Genomic DNA, 11,989 nt, shown 5'->3' with positions numbered 1-11,989 from the left:
TATGACATGTCGAAGTTTCACGACAAAACCGGCACAGTGCCGAATGTCGTAAAAAGTGAGTTTTTTATAAACAATTTTTTAGCCTTGGTGATCTAAACGCAAGTCGTAGTGTTCGTTAAACCAATAGTATGTATAAAAAGAACGCCTAAATCTGACTTCGTATGAGGAAATTATGATTTTTTGAAATTTCAGCTTAGCAGTAGACAGCTAAAAACTCGAAGTTTAGATCGAGTGATTTTTAGCCGATACGACCTAAACGAGAATCGAAGGTCTCATCAATCGTAGCACAACGGTAACAAGACAGACAAAAACGGACGTCAGATGAAGAAGTTACGAATTTTTAACGGATTTCCTGTCCCGGTCTGTTAAAAATAATAATATAAAATTAAAGTCAAAATTAGCCGATCAAGTCTAAACGAAATTTGTAGAGCGTAACTTTGCCTACGTGTGCATATAAAGAACATCAAAAACAGAGCTCGTATGCGAATGTTACGAATTTTTGAAAATTTTGGCACAAAATTCGAGAAATTTCGCATGAATGAGCTTCACCCGGAAATGCCACGTCACCTTCGCTAGTAGCGTGCCACGTGTCCGAAATCGGTGAGTCATGTGAGCCACGTGTCCGAGCCGAAGACCTAGCTGATGACGCGTCGCCTTCTAATTCGTCTGAACAGCGGTCCAATGCCCGTCCGACGCTCCTTGCTTCTAACTCATCATCTGAGCCTCGCTGGTCCAATCCGAGGGCACCCAGTGTCTGACGCGTGTCTTCCTCCGGATCCGACCACGTGTCCGAGCCTCCTGCTGCCTCGTATCCTCGGTGTTGACTCCCTTCTCTCGGCCGACTTCGGACCTCGCAGGTTATAAATAGGAGGGTGCGAACCCTCCCGGCTAATGTTGGAAATTCTTACATTTTTACACCCTAAACCCATTTTTAAGCTATTTCAACTTACCCAAAGCCCCAGGATTATTTCCAACGTCCGGAACACGTCCCAGAGTGCCCGAGAAGCCCGGGATTTTTTTTTTCGGTTTCGAAGCCCGACCCTCGCAGAGCCCGGTTTCTCAATAAAACTCCTAGTTTTATTAATATCGAGCTCGGGCTCGTGAAATACTCGATAGTCTCAAACTCGGCTCGGCTCAGCTCGACTAATATTAAAAAAAATCAAAATCACTAAATTGAGTAAGAAATATTAAACATTCCACATGTAAATGTCCAAACTACAAAAATAACCACTATTAATCACCGAATATCAATATAACATCAACCATATATGTCATAAATGAATAATTATAAAGAAATGACATAAATCTTATAAATGAACAATTATAAAGAAATGACATATATGTAAATTACACTAAGCTCGACTAAGCTCGCGAGCCATACGAGCTGAGTATTTTTGTACTCGAGCTCGGGTCTATAAGGTACTCGAGTAGCTCGAGCTCAAGCTCGGCTCGATTAAGGTCGAGTCGATTTCGAGTATTTTCCGAGTCAGTCTCGAGTTTCTCGCGAGTTGGCTTGTCTCACTTACACCCCTAATTAGAAAAGATCCTTTTAGGCAACGAAGTGCTGCCTGGTTATCGTTAAATCAAGTGAGTGTGTAGTTACTTTCACCTTACACACACAGAGACAGATATATATATATATATATATATATATATATATATATATATATATATATATATATATATATATATATGAAGTATTTTCTTTAAAATACGTGCTATGTGTAATTATATTAATTGTTTAATTAAGGTGACTGTTGAATAGATGTTTTATACAAGTTTTAAACTGTGTATGTATTTTTATCTACAAATATGTTGGGCAAAACATGGGTAGATAAATTAGATGATGTGTGATGAAATAAAAGTGATGAGAGATATCGATGTTTAAGATGATCTAGTCATCTAGCAGAGTATAGACAACGGCCACAGACTATTTTAGATAGTCCAGTGGAATGTTAGCAGACTTGTAATTGGTAGGTATGTTTGAACTATATGTTCATAAGGTGTTCTCGAACTATATGTTCATCAGGTGTTTTTGAACCATATGTTCATCCGTTAGTTCTTCTTTTTGACAGTATTACGAGTCAGGGTACGGGAGCATACAGGAGTACTTTATTAGTATTTTCCCTATACTTTTATTTTTAACAGCTTTGGGTCTTTGTTTCTTTTATAAAGTGATCGGACGAGCTTCATGAGTCAGTGATATAGATCATGAGTCAAATAGTGGGTGTGTGATGAAAGGTGAGTTAGATTGATGAGATGATCAGTGATATAGATCATGAGTTGAGAGTGAGTGGTGAAATATGAGAAAAGCCATACCCAAACGTTGGCTTGAGTGGTGCAATATGAGAAAAGGCATTACCCAAATGTTGGCTCCCGTCATTCAGCAGAGTATGGATGACAATCATGGACTACTCTAGACAGTCTGTGTAACACTAGCAGGATTTAGCATATGGAAAACCCATTGACATGTATTGCGGGGGGGGGGGGGGGGGGGGGGGGGGAACTCCTGTTGGAAATGTCGTCGATGAATAAGAGCTATGGACTTAGCATATGGAAAAACCCACTGACATGTATTGCGCGGGGGGGGGGGGGGGGGGGGGAACTCCCGTGGGAAATACTATCGATAAATAAGAGCTATGGACTTAGCACATAGCGACGATGTGACTTCGTGCCTATTTGACATAAATTGCTGAAGGAAAGCAATGTTGTCACCCCGATATTTGTCTTATTTGACATATATTGCAGAGGGAAGCAATGTTGTCACTTTATAGGTTGTTTTATGTTAGGATGTCTTGTTTGACATAAATTGCTGAGGATAGCAATGATGTTACCCCTTGTGAAAATCCTTAGGCTAGGTCCCTTGTGATAGTTGTTTTAGGGACGTAAAGTGAGGATAATGGGAATGGGTAATTAGGGTTATTTTGATTGATGAAATTAATAAATTATTGTTGATTGAGAACTTTATAAGTTTATTATTTATTGTGGGTTGAAAACCCTATATGCTCACCAGGCTCCCAAGCCTGACCCACTCAGTTTAATTGTATCACAGGTATCAATACGAAGTTGCTTTACACTGAGAGATTAAAAGAGAAGTAGATCACTAGTGTCAATGAATGTAAGTTTTGTTTATGCTTATTTTTTTGTATTGACAATGACATCCCAATGGTTTAAATGAATAAAATACATTTCTTCGGAAATGATTTGATAACATATTTATTATGTTTTTCTGGGAACAAATTCCGCAACACTTTTAATCAAATAATTACTCTGAAATTATTATAAAAGCATAAATAAACCGGTCTTTTCTAGCCATGAAATTGGGAATGTCACAGTTGGTATCAGAGCATTAGTTTAAGCGAACTAGGAATTTGTAGGATTTCTAGACTTAAACTTAGAATGTTAAGTGATGATTGTGAGATGAGTGTCTACCATATTTTAGACACGAGCACTAGTTTATTTTAGGAAAGAGGCCTAAAATGTTTTATGTGTTAAATATTTTATGTTATAGCTATAAGGATGCCTTATATGCTATTATTTGTTCTGATCTATGGTCTGTTGCCGACCGGATCTGGAAACCTTATGTGTGTAGGATTCTAAGCATATGATTACGAGATTAGAACTAACATGTAAACGTTTCGAAGTGATAAGGATATTTATACGTCTATCGTAAATAAAGCTTTCCTATCTTAAATTCTTGCCCGGTACACCAAACGTCTGTTTGGGTGTACAAAACGTTATGGTGAAGACTTGTAGAGAATTGAGTAGATGGAGGAAATGAAAAGCTTATGATAGTGAATGATACCTATCAAAAGATATCGTAAGACTGGTGTCTTGCCTTTATAATATGTCTGATAAAATAACGGAACGTTTAGAGGGGTACAATACGTTTGAAGTACACCTCCGATTGGGTGGATGTTGGAATGGTTGGTGTAATTCTTGAAGTTATTCCATCGTCTGGAATTTCCATCACCAACCAAGTTGAAGTAGAATTGATGATTGAAGATACACATGGATGAAGTCCTAGTAGAGTCTAGGAAAATTTTATGATTAATTGGACATCTTTGTATATGTTAAATTGTTTTGTGATTTTAGGACTGGGGGACTGCGAGACAGTACTTGGGATGAGTATGAGTAGGTGTGAATAGTAGTAGAGATCTATACTACTGGAAGCACAGGACTCACACTTGAATCAGGGAAAGTCACAAGGTTACCAAGGAACTCGTAATTAATTTTGTCTTATTCTAGTCACTCGTTACCATCGTTTTGGTAATGACTAAGAAGATGATTGTTATTCCGACCCTAGTGGTCATATCAAATTGAGTCTGACTACAATGAGTTTGTTACGTGGTTCAGAGAACCAAGTTTGATGTAGTAGTTGACTTAAGCCGAATTAAAGTAAAGGATGATCAAAGCGATCAATAGAAGTATTGCATTCGTTGTTAAAGAAGTTGGGTTAGGTTGTGTTCTGACCCAAAGGGATAAAGTGATAGTGTATGCATTAAGGCAATTGAAGGAGCATGAAAAGAACTACCCCACTCATGATCTGGAGTTGGCAGTGGTAGTATTCACCTTAAAGATAGGAAGGCACTATCTTTATGGTAATAAATGCAAACTTTTCACTGATCATAAGAGTCTTCAATATCTCTTTAATTAGAAGAAATTAAACATGAGGCAACGACGCTGGCTAGAGTCACTCAAGGACTACAATTGTGAGATCCTTTACCGCCCTGGTAAAGAAAATGTTGTTGCTAATGCTCTCAGTCGAAAGGTAAATCTTGAAAAGAAACAGCCAAGAGCGTTGAGGATTGAAGTTGTCTCAACCATGGTGAAAAGTATAAAGAAAGCTCAAGAGGAAGCTTTAGAGAAAAAATGACCGAATGGAAGAATGTTTGGGATAAAACGTTGCTGTTTGATACAAACGGTCAAGGATTGAAGGTATTCAAAGATAGGATTTGGGTACCTAAGATGGGAGGAGTAAGAGATCTTATGATGGAAGAAGCTCACAAGACCATGTACTCGATTCATCCCGGCAGTATGAAAATGTATATGGATCTAAAACTCTATTACTGGTGGCCGACGATGAAGCTCGATGTTGCTAAGTATGTGGCCGAGTGTGTAACATGTGCTAGGGTTAAGGCACATGTTAGGCATGTCAAACCCAACAAATAAAGGGGTACGATATACTCCAAAAGAATCCACAGAGACACGGGATAATTAGTCTATACCTCTTTGCACAAGGTACTATGGTCACCAACAGTAAAAGGAGGGGTTTAGAGTGTAATGACTAAACAAACAAATTAAAAACATACGCAAGCATCTAAATGAGTGAATTAGATTCAGATTTTGTAAGGACTCCAACTTCATGTATGACAACTTAGCAATGTGACTCAAAGATGACACAATATTCGTTCAATTCTATCTAAGTTGGTACTTGAAAGTGCTAATAAGCTCTAACATTTCCCAATCACCACATTAATTAACCAAAACAAGCTCTTTGATTAACCCTAACCTTATTAACCTAATCTAAACAAGCTCTTAGAATTAGATTATAAGATTGCATGAAGCTTTATGTGAATGTTCCCAATAACACCCAATACTCCTCATAAGCTCGGGAGTGTAAAAGTGTATGAATAAGATTTACACTAAATTCATTCAATAGAGATCAATTTAATGCTTGTCACTTTTTCAATTTCACAAAACAATTACGGATTCTGTAAAAGAGATAACTTGAATGACCTAACCCTAATTCAAATGGCCAATAAGAATCACAATTAGAATCAAACATTCGTTTGAAGCAAAATCAAATTCATTAGATAGGAATTAAGAACAAACATCATGTCATATGATTGAAGTCACTACCAAGAAGTCAAAACATGAAATTGGAGAAACTAGGGTTCTAGCCACACATGGCTAGAACAAGATCACAAGAATAAAAGATGGAAATAATGTGTAATTTCAACTTACAAATAAGAGAAATAATGTTTCCAAATGATAAATGATCAAATCCTTGCAAAAACCTTCGAAATCCCCTCTCCAAAATGTGCTTTGATATGGTGTGTGTGTGTGTGTGTGTAAAAATGGCCCTTAACCCATAATATGAAAGATAGGAAAAATTGTCAAAAGTTGGTTTCTGGGTCAAACACGACCCATGTTGGACATAGAGTAAATCTGACACGGCCCGTGTTCAACAGGGTCAACAGCTCCTCTTTTTGGTCAACATGGCCCGTGTTGATTTTGCAGTGTAAATCCAACACGGCCCGTGTACGCCTCTGTCTCCGAATCCAAACTTGATTTTTCCAACTTTTTCGTTCTTCGCCCGATCATCCGGAAATCTTCACCAATGCTTTCTGACACTTCCCAAAGTGCGTTCCAACCTCTATTTTACCTGAAATAGACATAAAAGTGTGAAAATAAGGTTGTTCTAGAGACTAACATGAATATGATGAAATGCAATAAAAAGGAAGAACAATTGTGCTAAATAGATGCATGAAATGGAACTAAAAGATGTGCAAAAAGGTGCACAAATAGCACCTAACATCACAACATCAGAAACCGTATGGAAGTTTAGAACCTTTACCTGTACCCATGGGTATATAGGAAGGTATTACCATGGATTTTGTGACTAAACTGATTTGGGTGGTCGTTGATAGCTTCACTGCGCATTTCAAAGCAGCCAATGAGAAATGGTCTATGGATAAATTTGCGAATTCTTATGTGAAGGAAATTATGAGGCTTCACGGTGTTTCGTTAACGATTGTATCTGATCAGGACAGCCGTTTTACCTCAAGGTTTTGGAGGAGTCTATAAATGGAATTGGGTACCAAGTTGTGTTTGAATACAGCTTATCATCCACAAACCGATGGTCAGAGTGAACGAACAATTCAAACATTGGAGGATATGCTGAGAGCATGTACTCTGGAATTCCAAGGTAACTGGGGTAGACACTTACCTCTAGTAGAATTTTCCTATAATGATAGTTTCCACTCAAACATCTAGATGGCACCTTATCACGCTTTGTATGGAGAAAAGTGTCGAACGCCGTCATGTTAACTGGAAGCTGGGGAAAAGCAGTTTATGGGACCTGAAATAATCCATCAGGCTACTAAAAAGTTGAAAGTAATTAGCGAAAAGATGTTAGCTGCTCAAGAGAGCTATGCTGACGATAAAAGACAACTGTTATCATTCGAAGTTGGAGATTCGGTTTTACCTAAAGTCTCGCCGTGGAAGGGACTTATAAGATTTGGTAGAAGAGGAAAGTTTAGTCTAAGGTTTATTGGACCATTTAAAGTTCTTCAGAGGAACGGGAATCAAGCTTACAAGCTAGAATTACCGGAAGAACAAAAGGGTATTCATAATACCTTTCATGTGTGTTATTTGAGGAAGTTCATGGGAGATGTGCCTGACATAATTCCCATTTATGAATTAAGGTTGGATGAGAACAAGAGGTTGATTGAAGAACCTGAGGCAATCGTTGACCATAAGACTAAGAAGTTGTGACACAAAATGGTCAATTTAGTGCTTGTGCATTGGAAACATACGAATGGGCCAAATCTCACCTAGGAAACAGAGAGTGACATGATGAGTCGCTACCCGTATTTGTTTGCTGATGTGTGATTCCGGAGACGGAATCATTCTAAGGGGGAGAGAATTGTAACGTCCGTGTTTCTAGGCTAGGCATTAATATTAACATAATAGTCTAGTTTAACCTTTGTAACTCATTTAGAAGAAATGAAAAGGAATTATGTGAATATTATGTTTTTATGCTTAATTATTAGGGTTTAATTAATTAAGAATAAAAATGAGTGTCAAAAATAAATATTATATAAAGCCGATATCTATTAAGAAAGTTGTAGTTGTCGTGACAAGGATTACAGATATATAAAGAATGCCGAAATCCGAGTTATAACAAAGAAGTTATGACATGTCGAAGTTTCACGACAAAACCGGCACGTGCCGAATGTCGTAAAAAGTGAGTTTTTGATAAATAACTTTTTAGCCTTGGTGATCTAAACGCAAGTCGGAGTGTTCGTTAAACCGAGAGTATGTATAAAAAGAATGCCCAAATCTAACTTCGTATGAGGAAGTTACGATTTTTCGAAATTTCACCTTAGTAGTAGAGAGCTAAAAACTCGAATTTTATATCGAGTGATTTTTAGCCGATATGACCTAAAAGAGAATCGAAGGTCTCGTCAATAGTATCACAACGGTAAAAAGACAGACGAAAACGGACGTCGGATGAAGAAGTTATGAATTTTTTACGGATTTCCTATCCCGGTATGTTAAAAATAATAATATAAAATTAAAATCAAAAATAGCCGATGAAGTCTAAACGAAAGTTGTAGAGCGTAATTTTACCTACGCGTGCATATAAAGAATGTCAAAAACGGAGCTCGTATGCGAAAGTTATGAATTTTAGAAGATTTTGGCACAAAATTCGAGAAATTTCGCATGGATAAGCTTCACCCGGAAATGCCACGTCACCTTCGCTAGTAGCGTGCCACGTGTCCGAAATCGGTGAGTCATGTGAGCCACGTGTCCAATCCGAAGACCCAGCTGATGATGCGTGGCCTTCTAATTCGTCCGAACAGCGGTCCAATGCGCATCCGACGCACCTCACTTTTGACTCATCATCCGAGCCTCGTTGGTCCAATCCGATGGCGCCCAATGTCCGACACGTTTCTTCCTCCGGATCTGACCACGTGTCCGAGCCTCCTGCTGCCTCGTATCCTCAGTGCTAACTCCCTTCTCTCGGCCAACTTCGAACCTCGCAGCCTATAAATAGGAGGGTGCGAACCCTCCTCGCTAATGTTGGAAATTCTTACATTTTTACACCCTAAACCCATTTTAACCTATTTCAACTTCTCAAAGCCCTGGGATTATTTCCAACGCTAGGAACACGTCCCGGAGTGCCCGAGAAGCCCAGGAATTTTTTTTTTTTCGGTTTCGAAGCCCGACCCTCGCAGAGCCCGGTTTCTCAATAAAACTCTTGATTTCATTAGAAACGATCGTTTTAGGCAACGAAGTGCTGCCCGATTATTGTTAAATCAAGTGAGTGTGTAGTTACTTTCACCTTACACATATATATGAAGTATTTTCTTTAAAATACTTGTTATGTGTAATTAAATTAATTGTTTAATTACGGTGACTGTTGAATAGTTGTTTTATACAAGTTTTAAATTGTGTATGTATTTTTATCTACAAATATGTTGGGTAAAACATGGGTAGATAAATTAGATGATGTGTGATGAAATAAAAGTGATGAGAGATATCGATGTTTAAGATGATCTAGTCATCTAGCAGAGTATAGACAACGACCACAAACTATTTTAGATAGTCCAGTGGAACGTTAGCAGACTTGTAATTGGTAGCTATGTTTGAACTATATGTTCATAAGGTGTTCTCGAACTATATGTTCATTAGGTGTTTTTGAACCATATGTTCATCCGTTAGTTCTTCTTTTTGACACTATTACGTTTTGGGGTACGGGAGCGTACAGGAGTACTTTATTAGTATTTTCTCTATACTTTTATTTTGAAGAGCTTTGGAGTCTTTGTTTCTTTTATGAAGTGATCGTACGAGCTTCATGAGTCAGTGATATAGATCATGAGTCAAATAGTGGGTGTGTAATGAAAGGTGAGTTGGATTGATGAGATGATCAGTGATATAGATCATGAGTTGAGAGTGAGTGGTGAAATATGAGAAAAGCTATACCCAAACGTTGGTGTGAGTGGTGCAATACGAGAAAAGCTCTTACCCAAACGTTGGCCCCCGTCATTCAGCAGAGTATGGATGATAACCATGGACTATTCTAGACGGTCTGTGGAACACTATCAGGCTTGCAAACTGTAAGTGGATGAACTATATGTTCATCAGTTGTACTCTAAAAACCTATTGACATTTATTCTGGGGGGGAGGGGGTAGGGGAACTCCCGTGGGAAATACTGTCGATAAATAAGAGCTATGGACTTAGCATATGGAAAACCCATTGGCATGTATTGCAGGGGGGGGGGGGGGGGAAGTCCCGTGGGAAATACCATCGATATATGAATAAGAGCTATGAACTTAGCATATGGAAAAACCCACTGACATGTATTGCAGGGGGGGACTCCCGTAGGAAATACTATCGATAAATAAGAGCTTTGGACTTAGCACATGGCGACGATGTGACTTCGTGCCTATTTGACATAAATTGCTGAAGGAAAGCAATGTTGTCACCCAGATGTTTGTCTTATTTGACATATATTGCAGAGGGAAGCAATGTTGTCACTTTATAGGTTGTTTTATGTTAGGATGTCTTGTTTGACATAAATTGTTGAGGATAGCAATGCTGTCACCCCTTGTGAAAATCCTTAGGCTAGGTCCCTTGTGATAATTGTTTTAGGGACGTAAAGTGAGGATAATGGGAATGGGTAATTAAGGTTATTTTGATTGATGAAATTAATAAATTTATTGTTGATTGAGAACTAAATAAGTTTATTATTTATTGTGGGTTGAAAACCTTATATGCTCACCAGGCTCTCAAGCCTGACCCACTCAGTTTAATTATATCATAGGTATCGATACGAAGTTGCTTTACACTGAGAGATTAAAAGAGAAGTAGATCATTAGTGTAAATGAATGTATTTTTGTTTATGCTTATGTTTTTGTATTGACAATGACATCCCAATGGTTTAAATGAATAATATACATTTCTTCGGAAATGATTTGATACCATATTTATTATGTTTTTCTGGGAACAAATTCCACAACACTTTTAATCAAATGATTACTCTGAAATTATTATAAAAGCATAAATTAAACCGGTCTTTAGGTTGCATGTACCCTTAAGTGTTAAGGATTTATCCTCATTAACACATGTAAAACCCATCAGTGGTATCAGAGCGTATGGTTGTCTAATAATTGATTGTACATTGCTTGAACTTGAACAAGGAGGATAAATAGAATCGTCTTTCTGTTTCAACACCACGACTTGGTGGTCTGTGTATTCGTATTCTTTTTCTAATTTAACACGACGTGGTAATTGTTTACCACGACATGGTGGACGATCAGATTGCTAATATCAGATTTTGCTTAAATTTATGAAATGATTAGGATAATTACCTTAGATAATGTTTTTATTATGTAAAATTGAATAGTTATCTTAGTGGTTAGATATCCTTATCTTGAATTCATGAATTATCCATAATGTTTTAACTAATTAGATATCCGATATCTTGAACTTGTGGATTATCTTTATAATTTAATTAATTGTTAATTAAAAGATAAATATTAAATCATTATTGGTATAAGTTTAAGTTTAATTAATTAGATATTAATTTCGAAATTTAAATTCTAAACCTTGTATTTTCAAAAAGTTTTAAAATAAACCCTTATATATGTACTATAAGATTAATTACTATATGTATAAGAATAAGTCAGTCAAGTCGTTAGTATGTCTCATTCACGAAGCCGGTCTATAATGGGGTATAAGGAAACTGCCTATAAAATGGCACTTGAATGGGTGTCCACTCTTACCCACCGCTTCCTTGTGGAGGGTCGTTAGCAGAACGGACTTGATAGGACATAACCTCATTAAAAGTATAATGTTATTAAAGTAACTAAACTAATTTTAAAATTCCATTCTTAGTTACTTTAGGAAAAATGTGAAAAGTATGCTAATACATGAAAACACACATCATGCTTTATATGTCATTAGTAGAGCGTCTGTGGTTAACCGGCACACTAATAGGGACTATAAAAGGATATGATGGGCATATCGAGAATTACCATTGTTGATGGAGCGTGTGTGGTTAACCGGTATATCAATGTGAGGTGATAAATGACATTGAAGTTGCCAAGCGGATTTGCATGGTTATTCACATGTCATTTGTGATCCTTGGCAGCCCAGTCACAAAAGTGAGAGAAAAATGCGAGATTAAACATGTCATTGATTAGATTCAATGAATCTCAAAAGATCTAGGAATTTCATAAGATTAAAATTGGTAAT

The sequence above is a fragment of the Lactuca sativa genome, chromosome 5 (genome assembly GCF_002870075.4).
Source record: "Lactuca sativa cultivar Salinas chromosome 5, Lsat_Salinas_v11, whole genome shotgun sequence".
Taxonomy (NCBI): domain Eukaryota; kingdom Viridiplantae; phylum Streptophyta; class Magnoliopsida; order Asterales; family Asteraceae; genus Lactuca; species Lactuca sativa.
Note: the sequence above shows the minus strand (reverse complement) of the source record.